This window comes from Bactrocera dorsalis, chromosome 6, assembly GCF_023373825.1.
Source record: "Bactrocera dorsalis isolate Fly_Bdor chromosome 6, ASM2337382v1, whole genome shotgun sequence".
In the NCBI taxonomy this organism is placed as follows: Eukaryota; Metazoa; Arthropoda; class Insecta; order Diptera; family Tephritidae; genus Bactrocera; species Bactrocera dorsalis.
In genome coordinates this window covers 7123835-7147389 of record NC_064308.1, presented here as the reverse complement: position 1 = coordinate 7147389, position 23555 = coordinate 7123835, and the positions used below count along the sequence as shown (strand labels likewise).

Genomic DNA, 23555 nt, shown 5'->3' with positions numbered 1-23555 from the left:
ATCAGCACAATGTAAAACAGTTCATGAAAATAACGCTCCACTCCAAATCATAGAAAACGGTCACATCTTGACAGATTGTGAGCATTATTGGAATAATATGCCTATATCTGCTCGATGAGTTATTTGAGATCTAAATGAGCCGTTTACAATAACAGCAATTAGCAACAAAGCAGCAAGGACGCTCTATTTTAAGAAGGAGGGTAGTTAGCGACGCTGAAGATAGCCTAAGCACACTTAACCGAAACAGACAATAAAATTCCCGCACTATAAACAGAGAACGTATATTTACAGAGAAGGTTCACGATAACGAAAATTTAGGGATATTTCAATTTTGGGATATTTACTGTTTTGGATGAGCGTGTTTCACCACAGAAAATTATTAGCGTGTTTCACCACTTAACATCAGGGGCATGAAAATAGCAGAATTGAGCATTTTCAGTGTTAAATGAGAACAATAATGATAATTCCAATGTTAAGTAATGTACGCTTACAGATTCCCTTTTTTACTATGCGCAAACGATGCTGCATATAATTTATATATGTACATACATACATACATATGTATGGAGGTATATTTTCTATATATTTTATATCAAAGCACACAAGCATGTTTATACGTACAAATTGAACTATTTCATGATGAATTCCTTAAAATCTTTGGAAATATATAATAAAGTCATACATGCATTATTACCTATGTATGTAAATCTTTAATTAATGTACATAGGCTTGATAAGATATATATGTATGTACATACATATTTATTTACAGGTTAGGTCTTTAAAAGTTTTGATAACATGTTAAAAGACCAAGCGGTCGCACATATTCGCGTACATATGTAATTATGTGTGTATGTAAACAAAAAGAAATATACGCATAATGTTTGTAAATTTGTCTACCCACAACTTTGTATGTAAATGTGTACAATTATTGCTTCATGCGAAATCTTCGTTTCACGGGCAACCAATGGCTGAAGCTTAAATTTTTTCAAAGAGTCAATGTGTCGAAACTCAAAGAGTCACGCCCGGAACACATTGAGCGGGGCAGACTGCAAGCGACATCTGTCAAATATTAAAATATACACGTTCATATAGACACAGTTATGTAGTTGTGCAGCTGTCTAAATAACTGTGTCCTTAAGAATGTGTGTATTTCAATATCAGATTCAGATGGCGCTTACAGTCTGTCGCGTTCTATGTGTTCAGCACATCAATCTGTCGAAGCACTGACGCGGCGAGACGCGAAAGAAACTAACAAACGATCGCCGATTGTTACCGCTTCCCTTGCCTTGTAACAGCTTTGCGTTCCAACGTGCGTAAATATGTATGCATATGTATGAGCTTGCATACATATCGACGCAGATTTTTGCGAGTCACGGAAAAATATTTTAGACAAATATTATAAATCGACAACTCCTATGTTGCCACTTTTGTCACTTCTTTCTGTGAAGAAGCATCAGAAAGATGTTCAATTTATGATTTTTAGCTTTTGCCATCGTCGCGAAAAGACGCTTGTTGGCAAAGGCGTGCTCGGGGAGATGTAATGGTGTCTACTTTTATGAATAAAGCGAGGTCGCTTGTGGCATATGCCCCTGCGTTTATGAATGAAATCGTTTTTGTTGTAAAATTTACTACATTTGGGCTTCGCCAATTCGGCTGTGATATTGACTTGTGACGTTGCTGATGCTAAGTATATTAGACGATTGTTGTTTTTGTAGAACAATATTTGTACTTTTTGCGGGTGACATATCTACATGTGTACGCATATTTGTATGTTGGTGTGTATATACATTATTTGTTCGGCAATGTCGTACACATATGCATATGTAAGTATGTACATATCGAGCAGTGCGCGCACACTTTTTACTGATAAATGATAATATTAGGATTTGAATTTGAATTCTACCTATATAAGTATGTATGTAAGTATGTAACTATGTGCTAATATCTAGATGCATATGAAAATTTAAATGATGAAATGTGATTTACATATAATATTGTTGTAATATATAGTATTAAGTGTTTTAGGGTATCTCATATACATATGTATATAGCATATGTATGTATATACAACCATATTCATACATATTTATATGAAATTATATAATATTATCAAACATTATAAATATTTAATAAATAACTCTTATTCGCACATTAACTACAAATATAGTTTTGAAAATAGCATAATTTTATTAGAATGTTATCAGTTTTGCATGCATTCAGAAAAATATGCAAAATGATAATCATATCAATTAATTTGATTGCATGTAAACGTATATAATTATATCCAAAAGACTAACATACGTCTGTAATAAGAATGTATATTTCTGAGCATAATTTTCATTGAATGCTCAGCTCTGTTCACGCGCTACTGTTAAAGTTTCTCCTTCTTAGCTAGCTGTGGTGAAACACGCTCATCGCATTTTGTTAGCTTTTGACAGTTTACACGCCTGTCCGTTGTTGGACCTTCTCTGTAAATATACGTTCTCTGCTATAAACAACAAACATCTTGCGATGGAATAATCCACTGCGATAACCACCTCCGCATCAGAGAGCTGCAACGAGTATGATAAAATCAGAACAAACGGTCCTGCCAAAAACACAATCACATCAATTCAGTTCAGCATAGACAACATTGTTAATCAGTTCGTGTATCTGCCAGCGTCAACTGATCTGATGCAACACGAGCAATCTGTTCTTCGGCAATCACGGTCGTGTAAACGTATGGCTGGCTTCGGTTGCAATCGTATCATGTCAGTTCATAGCGTTGCGACGATTGTTTGAATTGAAATGAAACTTTGGGTAAACTATAAGTAAATCTTCGAGTAAATCTATGGGTAAATCTAAAAATACAGCAAACAGCAACAATTTTCTGCTGGACTGATTTGAATCATGTGTGGCAAAAAATGTATCAGCTTTGAAAATGTGCGAATGTTACAAATTTTCGATGCGTAAACAATAAATACATTTCTTGTATGTATGTACATGATGGAATTTCCATTATACCTATAAGATATGTTGTACATACATACATACATGTACATACAAACATATATATTTGAAATAGAACAGAAGTGCACGACTAAATCAGTGTTTAGGGGATGATATACAAACCGAACGCTGTCGATCATTTCAATCATTGAAGCATAAGTATGCATCACTTCGGGTATTTTCTGCTGATACGAACGTTCATAAACAAATCAGGTATAAGCCGATCGCTAGTGATACAAAGTTGTTCTCTATCGCTGATTTGAAGAAAACAATTCGCTTCGTGTACATGAACTGAACTGGCAGAATCAGACAGAGTACCGGATCAGTACTTAAGTATACACAAAAATGTTTACAAAAATTATTACTCGTTGCAGTTCTCTGCTCCGCATCTCAACAATAACACAAAAGCGATAACAGATATCGAATTACAACAAATAAGTTGCAAGCAGATAACAACAGCCACATTCCACAAGTAGTATAAATAGCACTAAGATTATAAAATGTAGTCAGTAAGAAATTATGAATAAAAAAGGCAACACGAAAATAAGTGTACTGCCCAAATAAATTTAATTTCTTTTACTCACGACAAACAACAGTTTGATAACTCGCTCAACATGCGTAGGAGAGACACTTACCACCTTGACTCTTTTCCCTTGGAAAACACAACTGTTTGTTTTGTTTTGTTCGAGTGTTTTTTCTTTTAGCCGGTAATGCGAGGATCGAATCAAAGCACGTTTTACGTGCTGTTATAACTCAATAAAGATTTTTTCCAACCTTACCGCTGGTGGGGGGAAATGAAAAGTTTTTTCCTGAGTGAGAATTCTTTCGTTCTGAATTTATTTTGATATTTTCATTGCTTATATACTAAATATTGGTTGTCAAAAAAGTCTTGCGGTATTTGCGCTAGTTGGCGCTGAAAGCGCGTAGTTCTAGTTTTATTCGTCGCATCGGGTTATGCTGTACCTATTCGAAAAGCTCATTTCACGCGCTAACACGTGTTCGTGATTTATAGCGTCGCAAACATGGAGCAAAATAAACAGAAATACGGAATATTTTACAGTACTACTACGATAAAACAATAAAATTTGTGCAGTGTATGGACCCGATACAGTTTCCATTTCCAGCGCACAACGATAGTTTCAACGTTTTCGTTCTGGTATAGAGGTGGTCGAAGATGCGCCACGCTCTGGAAGACCTGTCGTCGAAAATTGCGATAAAATCGCTAAATTGGTCGAAAGAGGCCGTCATCAAACCGTTATAAACCATTTGAAGAAGCTTGGAGTCACTAAGAAGCTCGATGTATGGATGCCACACGAAATGATTCAATAAAAATACCGCAAGACTTTTTTGACAACCTAATATATGGTGTTTAACTCGGCTATAATCGCGTAAGCGGTGTCTACGCCAATTAAGAAGAATATATGTGTATGTACATAAGTATTGTATGTTTATATGTATTGCAGCATATTGTTTATGCTGCTTGATATGGGGTTGTTTTCAAGCGTACAATTTAATATATATGTGTGTGTGTGTTAAATGTTATCTCATCTGTAAATTTCTAACTTGTGTCCTCATGCATTTTTATTTTTATTGGATGAGCATTGCATGTGACTGTTTATGTACATATATACATATGTAGGTTCAATATATAAATAGGTATGTACGAATTCTATTCTTATATAAAATGAAACACTTAATTGTTACCACGACACGTCTTTCCTTCATTAGATACGATTTGCAACTGTACGTTCTAGTTCGTCGTCAGTAAGCGTTCTGCTTTTCAGAGTTGCAATTAATAGGTCTGTCCGGATCGTGTTGTACGCAACTCTCCTACATTCCGCCGTCCTGACCTGTCGTTCGCCCCTAACGCTGGTTCCACGGTTTCATCTATTCGGCCACCGTCATAGTTCTACTCGGTCCCTCAACGTCACTCAATTTTTCCACACTGTATCTTCTATGTGGAAGTCGTTCCTTCACTGAATATGGCCCCAAAAATTTTGTTTTAATTTTAAGCCATGAACCATACTGCGTCCTTTTTATCGCCACTAAATCATTAACATTGTATTCTTTTTCTGGCTTCCATTTTGAGTTAAAATTTCGCCTATTCTCTGCCTGAATTTTGGATATATTCTCTGCAGCCTTCTTTCTAACACTTTCTCGATCCTAGTTCCTTAAGTAGTGAATCTTCTAACATATTCCGAAGTTCGATGTTATCAGATGTACGTATATCTAACCCAGTTAGAATTCGAAAAGGTGTGAACTTGATACTTCTTGGAGGAGTGTTGTTCAAAGGTTGTTGTATCCTCTCAACGTGTCTATACCAATTAGCTGGATTATTGTGACATAATTTCGTCAACAATGGAAGTATAATACGATTGATACGCTCGACTTGTCTGTTACTCCGGTTGCAATAAGAAGATGCTGAATGCCCTCCTTAGCGCAATAATCTTCAAAACTCCTAGCTGTAAATGCTGTTCCCCTGTCGGTGATTATTCTTTTTGGATTCCCGAACACAGAAGCTTGTTTTTCTAATCTGTCTATTACCGAAGCCGAATCCGTACTCTTTGTTGGGTATAACCACACGAATCTACTAAAAGCATCTATCACTACAAACAAATGGTTATATTTTTTATGGGTCAACTCCATAGGCCCTAAGTGATCAAGATGATATGTCAACAGCGGTCTATCCTCCTTATCTATAGGACAGAGTAAACCCTCCTTTTTCCCTGCCTTTGCTTGCCCGATAATGCATTCTACACAATTTCTAATAACGTTTGCCACATTTGGTCCTATTTGTGAAATATAAAACGATTTTTCCAAGTAATCTCGGGTCTTTTTTTCCGACCAGTATCCTACACGGTGTCCCATCCGAAATTTCCTCTTCCATTTTTTGCGGTACTACCACCAACTCTTTCACAAGGTCTTTATACAGTATACCGTTTTTTCAAAAAAAAAGTCTTCGTAAATATTTTTCTCTAAAGCTGCGCATACCGATTTTACCCAATCATCATTTTGTTGTGCTTCTCTCAACCGAAAATTTAACGAATCTTCAAGTAACATGGATGCCATTCGACTAAGTGCATCGACATGCCTCATTTTTGTAGCCGGTCTGCGTTCAATAACATAATCGAAATCTTGGAGAAACATAGCCCAATGAGCGACTCTCAGTGGTACATCTGCTTTCTTCATGGTTAATGCAAACGCATTGTAATCGCTCACAATTTTAATCTTTTTCCCCATAACATAAATTCTCCACTTCTTTAAAACCTGTATAATGGCAAGTACCTCCAATTCGTAAGAATGATACTTTTCTTCTCCAGGTCGAGTTTTGAGACTCATATAACTGACCGGGTGAAGATGTTGATCTTCTTTGTCTTTTTGAAGCAATACACGACCGCAATCGTGCATGCTAGCGGCCGTTTAGTTGTTGAAAAGATATGCATTGTTTTTCATTAAATCTAAATTCAGTGTCTTTCCTAAGCATATTGCTTAGAGGCCTAGCAGTTAACGCATACCCTTTCACGAATCTTCTAAAATAGGAAGTAAGTCCTAGGAATCTTTGAAGAGATTTTTTATGCCGCGGGGCTGGAAAATTTTTTACTGCCTTTATCTTATCGTCCGATGGTTTTATACCCCCTTCTTCAATAATGTATCCTAAAAATTGTTTTCTCTTCATCAAAAATTGGCACTTTTGCCACTTAATCTTCAACCCATAACTTTCCGCTCTCTTTAAAACGACTTTTAGTTTATGAAGCTCTTCATCACTGCTTGATGCTGGAATAATTATATTTTCCATATAAATGACGATGACTCCTTGCTGTACAAGATCTCGGAAAATGGCTGATATATAACGGCAAAATACGGCAGGAGAATTATAAATTCCGAAAGGTACGAAATTAAATTCATACTGCGCGCTATGAGTTACGAATGAAGTGTAACGTTTTGAGTTCAGTTCGACCGGCACATGGAAAAATCCGTTGGCCACATCAAGAGTAGAGAATATCTTGTCACTCTGTAATCTTTCCAAAGCATCATCGATGAGTGACATTGGAAAGTTGTCCCTCACTATCTTTTCATTTAACTTTCTAAAGTCACAACACAAGCGTTTTGTGCCATCTTTCTTCGATACCATTATAGGCAAGCGATAGTCTACAGTCAAATGAATTAAGTTCAAAGGCGGATTGTCCTCAACTTTTTCTAAGAGACGTAAATTCTGATAAGAGAGTGATGCATTCTGCATCGAGTGTTTTCTTACTACCAGTATCCTCTTTTTCTTCACTTCGTTGGGTTTCTTTTTCTTCTATAACTACCCTGGTATGGTTTTGAGTTTTTTCTTTAAACTCTACAGTACCCTCTGAAAATATTACGTCCGCAAACTTTAAAATATCATTCCTGAGGACCGCTTCATATCTCTCATTGCTTGTTGTAACATGGAAAGTTACCGGTGTTGTAACCCTATCTAATTAAATATTTTCTGTAATACTGCCTATAGTGTTCAACTCGCTTTCTTTAATACCGACTAATCGTCGTTTTTCGAAACTTGATAGAGGACAATTAAATTTTTTGAAAATATCGTATCTAAGTAAGCTTACGTCAGACCCGGTGCCAACCATAGCATCAACATGTACACCTCTCATTTTGATATTTTTGAAAATTAGTCCACTACATTTACTATATGGACAATCAGGCATCACATTAACTGTACCCCTCTCGGTTTTTATCTGCCTACCTACGTTGCTGCCACACTCGAAACTGCGATTTCCCATTTGACCGCACTTAAAACATTTATATTGTTTGTTATCTACACAACAATCTTTCACTAGATGGGAGATACTTCCACACTTGTAACATTTCCTTACTGTCCCACTATTTCCTTGCCCATCAGAGGCCTTTCGCGGATTTTGTTCATATTGAGTTCTGTTTGAATACTGTCGCGCACCATAAACTCGTTCGTAAACTTTCAAATTTTCCTTAAAATCTTTAATCGTCTGTGCCTGGTACAGTATAGTTTAATTAGGCTTAGAGTCGAGAATACCTTCCACAAAATACCCTATTATTCCTATTCCCTAAACGTTTCGCTACTCTTTTTACAACGATTTTGTAATATCCTATGAATCTCTAATGCCGATAACTTGGTGCCAAACTCATCAACAATAGCATTTTTTAACGAAGATCAATTTTTTATGCCCACCTGACTGCGCAAGATCAAATTAGCAGCTCCTTTAAGCAGTTACTTTGCATACCTATACTTTTCAAGCTCATTCCAACCCAAAGTAACAGCATTATCTTCGAACTCTTGTAACCATTTACTAGCTTCAAGGGAATCAGTTCCACTAAATGAGGGTATACTAGTTACCTTCGATATCCTTTAAGGTAAAGTTGGATCGGACCACGACGGTGTCCACTGAGGGATTAACTATATCTTCGTTAGTACTTTCATTTTCACTCCCCTCGTCATCACTTTGTATGAGTTCGTAATGTCGCAAAAGTCTATCTCTCGCTCACCCTTTCGTCCTGTCTGGTTTAGTCCAACTCGTCTTAATTCTTCCCTCAAAGCCGTTATCATCATTGCTAAAATCGTTTGACTGTCCATGTTTTACAATATGTTACAAATGATACGAGTAGGTATAGTAAAATACAATGTTTGCAAATTATTTAAGTGATAAGATATGTGTACCTACACATAAATATCAAGATACATTAGATATTGTTCTTTCGCATTCGTGTTTTTTAAGGTAAGTTATAAACGTTTGTTATGTATTCACAATAGAAAAATTAAATCAATACTGCAATACAAATATTACATACATTTACTCCAATTGGAATTTAAAACATTGCAAACATCCTTATTTGTACGATGATGTTCTAATATTCTATGAATCTATAGGGGAAATGAATACATTAAAAACTATTATTGTTTGATTACAGTAGTAATATTAAGTAATAGGAATATAATAGCAATTAGTTTTTCAAAATATGTTTCAAAACGTATTTACTTATTGTTTTGACTACAGCTTTCTTACAAAAATGACTAAAAACACAACAATAGTAAAGACTTCTTTCTTACTTTTATTTTTCTACTTGGATTTTGATTTGTTTCTCAGTTTTAACTTGCTTAACGTGCTATATCGCGTAAATCTAATACGAATACCTGCTCCCACTGCTGTTTTTCAATAAGTCGCTGTACTGCGAATCCTAAATCGATTTCTTAGTTCGGACTTATTCACTGAGCCTGTCTGTGACGTAAGAAAACGCTTCAGTTTTCAATTTTTCTGGTACTAGTTGAATGCTGCTGTTTATTTTGTTTTCTTCTCCGTAAGTTGCTGTGCTGCAAATACTGCTCCGATTTCAATTTTCACTTTAACTTGTTGATTTCTGTCGTCTCTTCTCAACTCTACTCGGTATATTTCTGTGCGGCGAAATATAGTTTATATTCAAATTTCTAGTTAACTCTTGATCTCTGCTGTTTCTTTTCCTCTCTACTCAGTGTGTAGCTGTGCTGACTCGTTGATTTCTGCTGTCATTTTTCTTTTCAGTTCAGTATATTGCTATGCGGCTCTAATATACTCCAACCTCAAATTCGATTGTTGATTTCTACTGTCACTTTTGTATCATTGCTTTGCGTCGAATTATACTCCAACTTTAAGTTCACTTTTAGAATTCTGCTGTCTTTTTCTACTTTAAACACTATTTCGTTTTGCGCGAATTACACTTCCATTTTAAACTTCAAATCACTCATTGATTTTTGCTGTCTCTTTTCTATTCTTTTCAGTATATTGCTATGCTGCGAATAATACTTCCACTTTAAAATTCAAATTAACTCGTTTCTATTAACTGTTGCTGGTCTCCTCTAACATACATATGTGTTTAATGTCTCCGATATTTCAAAATTTCGTATGTAACCGTCACTTCACCACATTTGAAAGTTCTAGAAAAATCGTATGTTCCCGATGCAATAAGTTCATATCAACGCACATACTACAACATTTATATATTATTTTTCATTAATACTCTTTGTAATTTTTCCAAATTTATATCTTTTCACGGCCTCATTGTACACAACCTCTTCAATACACATGACCATTTTAATTTTTAAAGTTTAAAAGTTTCCTCTGAAGCGAGTCAATTCTGTTGCCTGCACTCACACGCACCCAAACACAAGCTTTTCATATCAATGTTTAATTAATAATATTTGCAATCGTTTCATCAAAATTGGCTTTTTATGCTCAAAATTCTTCAATTCTAAAATTTCGTTTCTGGTTGAGCCCCCCAATTTGTAGGAATTCTATTCTTCTATTCTGTGACAGAGCAGCTTTTTTGAACTTTCGATTTTGCTGCAGATGCCAGAATTTTCGAACAGGTTGCATCAAGCATACTACGCAGTTGCATTACCGAAAAAGCCCGTCCTCATTTCAAAGGCGCTGGAGTCGTTGTACTTCCATTTTAATTACTTGTTCGAAAACTCGACTTTTTTTTGCTTCTTATTTATTCTGCATGTATATGTTAGCCTTTACTGAGGTGTATATAAATAATCGTAATATTTTAAATAAAATACTCGTAATAGCATAGCTTAAAAGATCTATTGGTTGTTTCTCAATGGGAATTAGGTATTTATCCATTTAAGAATAACTAAAGGTGAATTATTTTGTTTTTTAGTTGATCTTTTTATTTCAAATATTCACGTCTTGTTTGTCATGCGATTGATGCTCAACTGACGTTAATACCTTTGACAGTTACATTCTTGCAGTAACATTACAGTAGTTACAGGTACATATTTTACATCTGTCTCATTACACGCTTTTTTCTTTAAATTAAATCAGAATTTAAATCACATTTTATTTGTTTAGACTAGACAACCTTTAATGACTATTACAAATTATTACCAGCCATATCTTTGAGGTAGTTTTGCAGCAGTCACTTCTGCGGTAACATCTAAATCACAACTTTCAGTTGTTTCAGACTACGATTGAGAATTTGGTTCAATGTTCATTGAAAGATCCGATTCATCCGCAATTACAATATCATCCGAAGTCGTATTGTTACCTTCGTTTAACGAAGTTATATTTCAATATTCTGTATTGAAATTTGTCTACATTAGCTTCATAGCATCGCTTCAAGATGTTTTTTGAGACAGCAATACCCTTTTCCGCCAATCCAATATCTTGAACTCGAATATCCACATTCATCATTATAACCATTGGCAAACTGCACAAATGCAGCTGAATTGAATGGAACATTATCTGATTTAATTATTGAAGGATATCTAACTTTGCTAAAAATGCGAGTAATGACTTCAATGATATGCTCAGTCGTTTTATTATTGACACTGTTGGCTACTAAATAACTTGAATATGCGTCAGAAAAACGAAATAAAATCGCGCCCGGCGTTGTATGAGTTAAGCCTCCCCCACTCTACTCGGGAAACTGGTGCACCCTAATAAAAGACAGCTCAATTCACCACAGCTAATGATTCTAACACATCTCACAACAAAAGGGAAAGCAGACAGCACTTTTGAGCGTTTTCTCAATTCCAGGAAAAGGGTCATGCAACCACTTTGCCAATTTTCCTTACAAATTTTTTGGAATAACTAGCCGACGTTGCGAGTTTTCGAGAGAAAAGTTCTGCGAAAGATTTATGGTCCTTTGCGCGTTGGCCACGGCGAATTAAAAGACAGCAGCTACGCTGGCTAGGTCATGTTGTCCGGATGGATGAAAACACTCCGGTGTCTACGTCAGTAAAGAAGAAGAAAAACTAGCCGGTGATTTCTAAACAGTAATCCATTTTCAAAATGCAATTCCGATTTAATTTTATTAAATTGTTTAGCCAAATCATTTAAGTGATGATATCCCGGCCAACTAGTCTTAACAAATTCACACACACGTTTGAGATCATCATCTTCTTTCAAAATCCTTTTATACCCTGCCAACCATGAGCGGTTAAAAAACCAGTGAAACAGTAGGTAGCAAATGTGGGATTTCCAAAGGCTGCGTGAAGATTCTACCCACTTTCCCCTCACACGTACGTATACATGTGATCATACATCTCTGTTGCGCGCATTCAGCAGTGTCATATAAAAAAGTATATCTGTCCTGCTCTAATATCCCCAATCGACGGCTGATGCATGGTTCCATTTTTTGATTCCTGCTTTTAAAATTTCGAACAAAACTTTTTAATTTAAAATTATTTTTTTTATTATTTTTAATACATATTTACATAGATTTTATTATAATTAAATAAATAAAAATATATTTATCTTAAAACAAGAAAAAACGTTGACTTCGGCACGGAAGCTAAATACCCTTCACAGGTACATTTCTGTTAGTAACTATGAGTTCAGTTTGTATGGAAGCTATATGCCATAGTTAACCGATCTGAACGGAGATTATACGAGTATTGTTACCTTAAGCAGTAATTCATGCCAAATTTCGTGAAGATAGCACGTCAAATGCGAAAGTTTTCCGTACAAGCCCTTGACTCCGATCGCTCAGTTTGTATGGTAGCTATATGCTATAGTTAACCGATCTGAACAATTTCTTCGGAGATTACATTGTTGCTTTAGAAAATAATATATACCAAATTGCGTGCATATATCTTGTCAAATGTGAAAGTTTTCCATACAAGCATTTGATTCCGATCGTTCAGTTTGTATGGCAGATATAATGTTATAGTGTCCGATATCGGCCGTTCCGACAAATAAGCAGCTTCTTGAAGAGAAAAAGTCGTTTGCAAAATTTCAAAACGATATCTTAAAAACTGAGGGACTAGTTCGTATATATACAGACAGACGGACAGATAGACGGACATGGCTAAATCGACTCAGCTCGACACACTGATCATTTATATATATACTTTATAGGGTCTCCGACGATTCCTTCTGGGTGTTACAAACTTCGTGACAAACTTAATATACCCTGTTCAGGGTATAAAATAATTAATATCGGAAAAAAATTTATTAAAGAAAAACATTATTGATACCTGAAAATAAGAGACAAATATCTAAAAAAAATAATAATAAAATGAAGGTTACTAATACCTGAAAATTAGTAATAATTACATTGAATTTGTAATATAATATCTGAAAGAAAAGATTAATATTATCTGAAGAAATTAAATATATTAAATACAAATAGAATTTATTCTGAAAGCAAAGATTAATTAAATAAAAATTGTGATAAAATCTGAAAAGAAAGAATAATTAAATAAAAATAATAATAATATCTTAAAGAAAAGATAAATATTATTTTATCGTTTAAAATATAAAACAAACATTTGATTTTATATATTATTTTGGATTGTTCAGGCCGCCTTAAGCGCATAAAATACATACAGTATATATATATATACTTATTTTTGCGTATTGTATTGGACTGCGCAGTCCAATTTCAAAGTACACACACTTTTCACATACTTACTTAACAATTGATATTTGCTGCTTCTGATGATATTGTTGCTACTGCCATTTCCAATTCATCCTGATTTCCAATGCTATGAAATCAAATGGGGGGTTTTCGCTTGCTCTTGCAAGATTGCAGATTGCAAAAATACTATACCGAAATATACAAGGGCACGAGAGCACCCATTGCAGAATCTAGTGATATATAGTATGAACGGCTGATTCAGTCAATTTATTGTGAATGACTATAATGCATGGCTATTGTGAATTGGCGCACCTTCTGCAAACATTTTTAATAAAAAAAAAAACTGTAACAAATCTTTATAATATATTTAAAACTTACCTTCCTCAACAATTAGCAACGTAATATGTTTTTATGTAAAATGGCGGCTAAAACAGTGTTGCAATTATATTTTTGCGTGACATTGCAAGCAACTATACATGGTCTGACATATTTTACAGCCATTGCAAATAATTTTCTGCGTGTTTGTTGTTGTGCCGGTGCACCAAGAGGAAATATATGCAATTCTTGCACCGTGCAAGGGTTTTGCAAGGGCAAGCAAATACTGCTATGAAGTAATTATTTGCAAATTATTTAAAAATAAATCACATACAATTCTTCTTCTTCTTAATTGGCGTAGACACCGCTTACGTGATTATAGCCGAGTTAACAACCGCGCGCCAGTCGTTTCTTTTTTTCGCTACGTGGCGCCAATTGGATATTCCAAGCGAAGCCAGGTCCTTCTCCACTTGGTCCTTCCAACGGAGTGGAGGTCTTCCTCTTCCTCTGCTTCCCCCGGCGGGTACTGCGTCGAATACTTTCAGAGCTGGAGTTTTTTCATCCATCCGGACAACATGACCTAGCCAGCGTAGCCGCTGTCTTTTAATTCGCTGAACTATGTCAATGTCGTCGTATATCTCGTACAGCTCATCGTTCCATCGAATGCGATATTCGCCGTGGCCAACGCACAAAGGACCATAAATCTTTCGCAGAATTTTTCTCTCGAAAACTCGCAACGTCGACTCATCCGCTGTTGACATCGTCCAAGCCTCTGCACCATATAGCAGGACGGGAATTATAAGAGACTTATAGAGTTTGGTTTTTGTCTGTCGAGAGAGGACTTTGCTTCTCAATTGCCTACTCAGTCCGAAGTAGCACCTGTTGGCAAGAGTTATCCTGCGTTGGATTTCTAGGCTGACATTGTTGGTGGTGTTTACGCTGGTTCCAAGATAGACGAAATTATCTACAACTTCAAAGTTATGACTGTCAACAGTGACGTGAGTGCCAAGTCGCGAGTGCGACGACTGTTTGTTTGATGACAGGAGATATTTCGTCTTGCCCTCGTTCACTGCCAGACCCATTCGTTTTGCTTCCTTGTCCAGCCTGGAGAAAGCAGAACTAACGGCGCGGGTGTTGAGGCCGATGATATCAATATCATCGGCATACGCCAGCAGCTGTACACTCTTATAGAAGATTGTACCTGCTCGATTAAGTTCTGCAGCTCGAACTATTTTCTCCAGCAGCAGATTGAAAAAGTCGCACGATAGGGAGTCGCCTTGTCTGAAACTTCGTTTGGTATCGAACGGCTCGGAGAGGTTCTTCCCGATCCTGACGGAGCTTTTGGTGCCGCTCAACGTCAGTTTACACAGCCGTATCAGTTTTGCGGGGATACCAAATTCAGACATCGCGGCATAAAGGCAGCTCCTTTTCGTGCTGTCGAAAGCAGCTTTGAAATCGACGAAGAGGTGGTGAGTGTCGATTCTCCTTTCACGGGTCTTTTCCAAGATTTGGCGCATGGTGAATATCTGGTCGGTTGTTGATTTACCAGGTCTAAAGCCACACTGATAAGGTCCAATCAGTTTGTTGACGGTGGGCTTTAATCTTTCACACAATACGCTCGATAGAACCTTATATGCGATGTTGAGGAGGCTAATCCCACGGTAGTTGGCGCAGATTGTGGGGTCTCCTTTTTTATGGATTGGGCATAGCACACTTAAATTCCAGTCGTTGGGCATGCTTTCGTCCGACCATATTTTACAAAGAAGCTGATGCATGCTCCTTATCAGTTCTTCGCCGCCGTGTTTGAATAGCTCGGCCGGCAATCCATCGGCCCCTGCCGCTTTGTTGTTCTTCAGGCGGGTGATTGCTATTCGAACTTCTTCATGGTCGGGTAATGGAACGTCTGCTCCATCGTCATCGATTGGGGAATCGGGTTCGCCTTCTCCCGGTGTTGGGTTTTCACTGCTATTCAGCAGGCTGGAGAAGTGTTCCCTCCATAATTTAAGTATGCTCTGGGCATCGGTAACTAGATCACCTTTGGGGGTTCTACAAGAGTATGCTCCGGTCTTGAAACCTTCTGTAAGCCGCCGCATCTTTTCGTAGAATTTTCGAGCATTACCCCTGTCGGCCAGCTTATCGAGCTGTTCATACTCACGCATTTCGGCCTCTTTCTTCTTCTGTCTGCAAATGCGTCTTGCTTCCCTCTTCAACTCTCGGTATCTATCCCATCCCGCACGTGTTGTGGTCGATCGTAACGTTGCGAGGTAGGCAGCCTGTTTTCTCTCCGCTGCGACACGGCACTCCTCGTCGTACCAGCTGTTCTTTTGCACTTTCCGAAAACCAATGGTTTCCGTTGCAGCTGTACGTAAGGAGTTTGAAATGCCGTCCCACAGTTCCCTTATACCGAATTGTTGATGAGTGCTCTCAGAGAGCAGGAGTGCAAGCCGAGTAGAAAAACGTTCGGCTGTCTGTTGTGATTGCAGCTTCTCGACGTCGAACCTTCCTTGTGTTTGTTGGCGTGCGTTTTTTGCTGCACAGAGGCGGGTGCGAATTTTTACTGCAACAATATAGTGGTCCGAGTCTATGTTAGGACCTCGGAGCGCACGCAACATACAATTCACTTACTTATTATACCTTCTTGTTGTACGAGCACGAATGACATGCTTCTTTCAATTGTTATTTTGTTACCCTTTTTGGGATTTTCTTTTGGCACTATTGACAATTATGTTTTCTCCTTCGCACTCATTCAAATAAATCAAGAAATGAAAGAAACTTTTTTTCATCGCATTTAGGTAAACAAAAAATAACCCGAAAATGTGCGTTGGTGTTAGTGCATATAGAAAAATGTGTAGTTGTATTGAAATATTTGACAAAAGTTGGTGGCCGTGGTTGGCAGGGTAACACAGACTTTGTTACTGCATGAATGACCCCTAAGTTCATCTAATTCACTACTTTCATCCGGGAAAGATAACCGACAACCAACGTGGTTTTTCCGGCTTTATACACAAGTTCCATATTTTAACAAAATCATAAACATTCTTTTTATTATTTGACGTGCAAAACAACTGCCAAGAGCTCCTTCTCAATCTGGGCACATCTTGGTTCACTCTTGCTTAGAGTTCGGGACGCAAATGCAAATGGATGACCATTTTGCAATAAGACTCAATCAAGTCCGTCTTTTGATGCTTCAGTTTGAATGACAACCGATTGTTCCGGGTCATACATATACTTTCAGAATTGGATCCGATGTTATTATTCTTAATAAGTTATTGAGGTCTAAGTCATGCTTTTAATTGCTCTCAAATTCTGTGTCTTTTCCCGTTAATAATCTTAATTCCGCTGTTAATTTAGATAAATTTGGAATGAATCTTGCTAAATATTTAAAAAGACCGAATTCTCGCATTCTCCCTCTCAGTTGGCTTTTTAACATCTAGAATTACATCAATATAACTATTTATTTGCCGGTTCTATTACATTTTCCGATAAAATATTTCCCATGAATTTAACTTCCGATTTACGATACTGAATTTTTTCCTGATTAAATTTAACATTATTCAAACGAGCACGTTTGAGTACCACTGACAATATTCTATTATGCTCTTCTTGATTCAAAGCTATAACTCCGAAGTCATCAAAATAAACAAAGACACGCGGTATATCACCAAATATTTGTATCACCAATCTTTGAAATATCTTCGGTGCACAATTTAATCCAAATGGCATTCGATTAAATTTATAACGACCAAATGGTGATATAAACGTTGTTACAAGGAGCGTTCCAAAGTAAACAGAACAGAACGTTAGTGTCTGCTCTCTTTATCGATTGTCCAGTGAAAATTTCATGATTGGAAGTGAAGTTATTGCATTTTAAGTGTCAGATTGTTTGTGTTATCGGTGCGAAAATGATCTTCGAACAAAGAGCCAACATTAAATTTTGTTTTAAAATTGGTAAAACGTTTCAATTGATGAAACAACTTTATGGCGATGATTTCCTATCCCGTAGCAGAGAGCACGAGTGGTTTCAATGTTTTCAAAGTGGTCGTGACGACATAAATGACGATCAACATTAATCCGTGAACACCGGAAATTCCATTGAAACTGTGCGTGTGCCAAAATCATAATTGAAGACTATTTAAGCTTCTATTTTCGCCGTGTTTAATGTTCTTTTTTTGATTATTTCTTCTTCTAACCTTTCCGCGATTTCATATTTGGTGGTGAGAAAATCTTTCATTTGTTGCCACGTTGGGCACTATTTTCGTGATGAGAACGATTGCTCCCATAGAAGTAACGACTTTTCTGGTAATGCGGCGGTGCAAATGTTTACCAGTATAGGGTCCCAGTTGTCTGTGGGTATATTTTGTGTTGACAGAATCGACAAACAATTAGAAACAGTGGATTGTAGTGTTACAAATTCTTCACTTGTTTCTTTCTTGATTTTAGGCAAGTTTAATAGTGTCGTTACTTGCTTCTCGATCAATATTTTTTCGTTTTCATATCTAGCTTTTAGAGCTTCCCAAGCCAAATTGAAATTGTCGTCATTTACTGCGAACTGTTTTACTATGACGCCTGCTTGACCTTTTATCTTATATCGGGGATAAAATTTTTGCGCTTGTGATAATTTTGGATGGTTGATGTAAACAGCTGTAAACATGTCCCGGAAGGACGGCCATTCTTGATAACCTCCACAAAATGTTTCTGTGTCACATGCGAGCAGCTCGAGTTGGATGCCTGAACTTGCCTTCTGACTGTCTTCTTGTGGCAGCTCTACTCTCGGATGTGGAGTAGGTGCAATTGCTTTTATTAGCTTTAATCGGAGATCATAGCTTTTGTTTCTTCATATTGGTCTAAGCAGTTTTCGTAAATATCGTAAGCCGATGATTTAAAATTTTTTGTATCTGAATCGTTGGAATCTAGAATGGCGTCATGAGCCACTTGGAGGCGAGTCTAAAAGTTTTCAAGATTTTGAATTTTGATTTTTAATAACGATTCAGAGTTTTCATGAACCGGTGAAGAAGGCAAATCTAGTGCAGTATGTTAATAAACTGGCACTTTTGAAATGAATTGAACAACCTGTTTTGAGAGTGTAGCTCCTACAGGTGTATTTTGATTTGTTGCGTTATTAACCATTTTGGTTTTATTTTAATTTTTTATCTGTAAATAATAAAAATTTTTCCTCTCAGTGTAATTGATTTAAATAAGGCGATAAGGTATTGCTTGAACCGAATACTCTTTTGGGTAAATAGAGTTTTGAATTTCGATTAGTTTACAAAAAATGTTAGTTTTATAAGCTTTTTTTTTGTTTTATTATTATTATTATTATTTATTAGAGTAATATGAAATATTAAACTAACTTGAGTAAATACACACTAGCTACCTACGGTGCGATTAAATGGTTAAAATCCTTTTTTTTTTTTTTTTTTTTTTTTTCTTCTTATATTCCGAATTTAACATATTGATATTGTAATATATTTTATTTGGTTAAAAATGGTTTAAATTTTGCTGCTCAGCTTAATATCGTTGATATATTTAATTACTTTTTTAACGTTTCCGATGTTAATTTCATTTAGTAGAGTTGACGGTAGTGGTACCAAAATTCTTTGCTCTCAGCGCCGATAGGTTTGGGCAATAGTCGAGGATGTGTTGGACAGTTAGACGGTTTGAACAATACGGGCATACAGGTGGAGTTTCACATTGCAGAATGTGGCTATGCGTGATCACTGTGTGGCCGAGCCTCAGTCGAGTGAAAAGGTAATTTCTTTCCTTGACAAATCCGCTGGGTAAAGCGCTTTAGCACATTCACGATTAATGGTGGAGTAAAGATGCTGATAATGGGACCAGTCTGAAATTTGTTTGTTACGGAGGTGTCTATTTATCACCTTCTGTAAATCCTTGCTCGGCGATGCATTAAAAGTTAGACATGGTGATGAGACTGCGTTTTTGGCCGCTTCGTCGGCAAACTCGTTGCCTGGGATGCCCTTACGCCCAGGAACCCAAAAGATTTGGAGTTTATTTTTGTATTTCATAAGTCTGTCCCTAATTCGGTTGATAATAGAGTTATCGTGGTAAACGTTTTTAATAGCTGAGACTACAGACATACTATCTGTGCAAATAACGAAGTGCCCTTTGTTTTTAGTTGCAAATTCTGCGGCTTGTGGTACCGCGACTGCTTCTGCTGTATAAATAGAACAGTGCAATGGGAGCCAACCGGCTGTTATGAGTGTTCCATTTTGGTGCACTACACCGAACGTTGTACTGTGGTCACTTTTTGATCCATCTGTGAATATGGGGATCCAGTTGATCATCTGCCTACTGTTAAAGTGCTCAATGAATAGTTGTTTAAAGCATTCGCTACTGGTGTGTGATTTAGGGTAGGTGTGTAAAAGCTCTGATACAGAAGATTGTGGTAGCGACCAAGGCGCTTGCTTACAAATTTGATTGCCCATTGGGAGTATTTGAATCTCTAATTCTTTGCAATAGGATATGCACCGACGAATAGTAGATTTGGTGGAGTAGTTGCGTTTGTGGGATGCAGCGAGACGGAATATGTTGAATAGCGTTTTATTTGTGCTATTAATAAACTTTGGGATCAGTCTCCACGTAGCGAGGTCGCGCCTTTCAACAATGGAGGGGAGACCTGCTTCTGCTAACATACATTTAACTGTTGAAGTGGGGAAAGCGTTCAAACTACGTCGAGCCGCTGTGTGGTACGGCGCTTGCAAAAGTTTTATATGTGTGTTAGCGCACCACCCGTAAATAGGGAGTCCATAATCTATTTTTGATATCATTATTGAACTTGTTATATTAATTAAAGTGTTAGTATGTATACAAAGGTTTTTTGATGATAAGTATTTAATAATATTAAGCCTGGTAGCTAGATTTTTTCTTAACTGCTGACAGTGCTTTTTGAAAGAATATTTAGAATCAAATATAATGCCTAATATTTTTAAGTTTTTTACATTTTGAATGTTAGTGAGTTGTTTTCGACAGATGTGCAAAATTTTGCACTTTTCATAAGCAAGGGTGGTTCCAGATCTTAATCCCCATTGTTTGAGTTCGAGTAGTAGCTTTAAAAGTGTATTTTTAGTGCTTATTTTTTGTATAAAAAAAGCGTCGTCTGCATAAATATTTAAATTGATATTTTTGTGGTTTATTGTTATTATTTGCTCAAAGGCTATCATAAATAGAACAACCGATAAAAGGGAACCTTGGGGTATGCCGTTATTGAGTGGAAAAGGTTTTGAAAGCTGTCCGTTGATATTAACTTGGAATGCCCGTCCAGTCATAAACGATTTTATGACTTGAAATATCTTTTTCCCAATTTTCCACTCTTTGAGTTGATTTAAAATGACATGAATGCCAATTCGATCATACGCTTTTTCGAAGACAGTGGCTAACACTGTGATGTGATTTTTGGTTGAGAGCGCATCGGCGATAAAGTGTTGTAGGTGGAGGAGTGCGTCAATGGTTCCATGTTTCTTTTTAAATGCTGACTGGTTGTGACTTATTAAATTATTTTTCAAGAAAAACCACATTAGCCTTTTCGTGAGCATTTTTTCAAATATTTTGCTGAGACAGGAGGTTAGTGAGATTGGGCGATACCCACTTGTACTGTCCTGGGGTTTATTTGGCTTAGGGATTGGTAGTATGGTGGCCGATAGCCACGTGTGAGGATAAAGCCCCCCGTTGAGGATGTTGCTGTACAATGACAGAAGGATACGTTTAGCTGGAAGTGGTAGATTGCGGAGCATAGCGTAGGTTATACGGTCTTTTCCTGGAGACTTCCCTTTAGCGTGTTGCAGAGCGACATCTAATTCTATTTGGGAGAATTCTGTTTCCAGGTAGAGAGCGTCTTTTGTGATTGTGCTGAGGTAATATACTTCGGCCAGTATTGTCTGCTTTAACGTATTATATTCTTCGGAAAAGTTAGTGTAGTAGTTTGCAATTTCGGTGGATGTCTAAAGCATGTTTATGTTTAAGTTGTTTACTTGGCACTGTTGTTTTTTTATAGGTAAACGTCTCAGTACGCTGGGACTTCCTTTGCTTATTACTCTATTCATGGTATTTGTTGTAGACGTAGACGTGTCCGTATCCATGTGGTGATCTGCTTCTTTTTCAGTTTCTGTTTTCGACGTTTTCTCTCTACCGTAGTTGTTGTGTTGATTTAATGTAACAATAGTATGATCTTTTGTTGAATTAGTTGTTGTTATCAGATTAGTTTTATTTGTTGGCTGGGCATTGAGTTCCGTTAAAAATTTTTGTATACTGTCTTTGCTAGTACTCGTAGTTGCTTTGACGGTTTCTTGCGTAATATTGGGAGCTTCTGATGTAGAGTTGTTGGAATCAGGCGGATTATGTGTATTTACTTGTGCTGTGGAATTGTCTTGTATTTTTGTTGTTTGGGCGACTGAAATGGAATTTGTGACTGCGATTGGATTTTGTATTTTGTGTAATTTTAACGCTTCGCGCATAGAATATTTCTTCTCAGTTTTTATTTTAAGAATAGCTTTGGCCTGTTGATATTTGGGGCATGTGTTGGCCGAGGCTGCATGTTCTCCAAAACAATTTGCACATGATGTACTGATGCAGTTTTCTGGTTGGTGGGGAGGTAGGTTGCAAGAGACGCAGGCGGGTGCGTTCTTGCACATTTTCATTGTATGTCCAAGTTTCTGACACGATTCGCATCGCATCGGGTTTGGGAAATATGGCCGCACAGTGCATATTTCCCAGGCTATGTCAATTTTTTCCGGTAAAAAATAGGTGTCGAATGATAGTAGTACTGCTCCGGTTGGTTTGACGACTCCTTCAGTTATGCGCGTGAATTTGTGGACGGTAGTGACGTTGTATTGCTTGAGTTCTTCAATAATCTCGTCCTCTGGAACTTAATTTAAGAATGGCGCGTATACTGTCCCTTTAACACAATTTAAATTATGGTGGAGTTCACATGAATCTTGACAAAGGCCCGGTAGAGAATGGGTGTTAATAAACTTTTTTGCTATTTCTTTATTTTTCACCAGCAGCAATAAGCCTCCATCACGTAGAGGAGTAATTTTGTTTATTTCTATGCTTATAGCCAGAAGTGATTTGTGCACAGCAAAAATGGAGTAGCTACTTAGTGGTTTATTTTCGTCTTTAGATTTTATCACAAGGAATTTGGGGCTATCTTTTTTTGTTACGGGCAATTCTGGGAATTCTTCAATTTCGTTTGCTGGTTTTTTTCTTTTTGCACGAGGGCTCGGTGACAATAGTGCAAATCTATTGTCCCCGAGATATTTGGGCCCGGGAGCCATCTCACATCAAAAGTTTAGTCAAGCACGTGTGTTTAAAAAGCACTAGATGTATAGAAGTAGCGAAAAAAAACACAAATACACTAGGCACTGGTACGCGACGCGTGGAAAAGAGAATTGACGGTAGAGAAAGCAACTTATGGACTGTTTAACAAGCGTGACCGATCGCGTTGACTGCTAGTCGGTGACTGTTTTTTTGTTTTATTTTATTTTTTTTATTTTGTTTATTGTGTAATTAGGCACACCCTAATACGTGTACTTGTACATGCGTATGTAGGTACTTATATCTTGAAGGAATTGAAGTTTAGAATGACAAATGAGCAAAATAAAAAAGAATGCAAAGATTGGATCATGGTATGCTGCATTGCTAATTAATGCATGCTAATTAATTTCCAAACTGAAAACGAAGAAAGCGTTGAAATTACCCCACCTCAATATAGCTTACCACCAGGAAGTAACACAATTTCTAGCCTTCTTAACTTCATACAAAATCATAGATTAACTTAAAATACATCATTATTTAAAAGTATATTTACTATTCATTAGTATTAGTATTCATATAAAAATATGTTTTTTTTTCTAATTTAAAAATTAACATAAAAAGTAA

At 36.8% G+C, this 23555-nt stretch overlaps 1 protein-coding gene across 2 annotated transcripts in view; it reads left to right on the top strand.

Annotated features, from left to right (window-relative positions):
- LOC125779115 (uncharacterized) overlaps window positions 1–23555 on the top strand; it is a 579602-nt gene that overhangs the window by 436867 nt on the left and 119180 nt on the right. The window contains exon 3 of one of the 2 annotated variants that reach the window (XM_049459686.1): window positions 15044–19097. The exons of the other annotated variant lie outside the window; for it this stretch is intronic. The gene's annotated coding sequence lies outside the window, so the exon portion shown is untranslated. Of the gene's footprint in view, window positions 1–15043; window positions 19098–23555 lie in introns of those variants that run through there. 2 annotated transcript variants of the gene reach the window in all.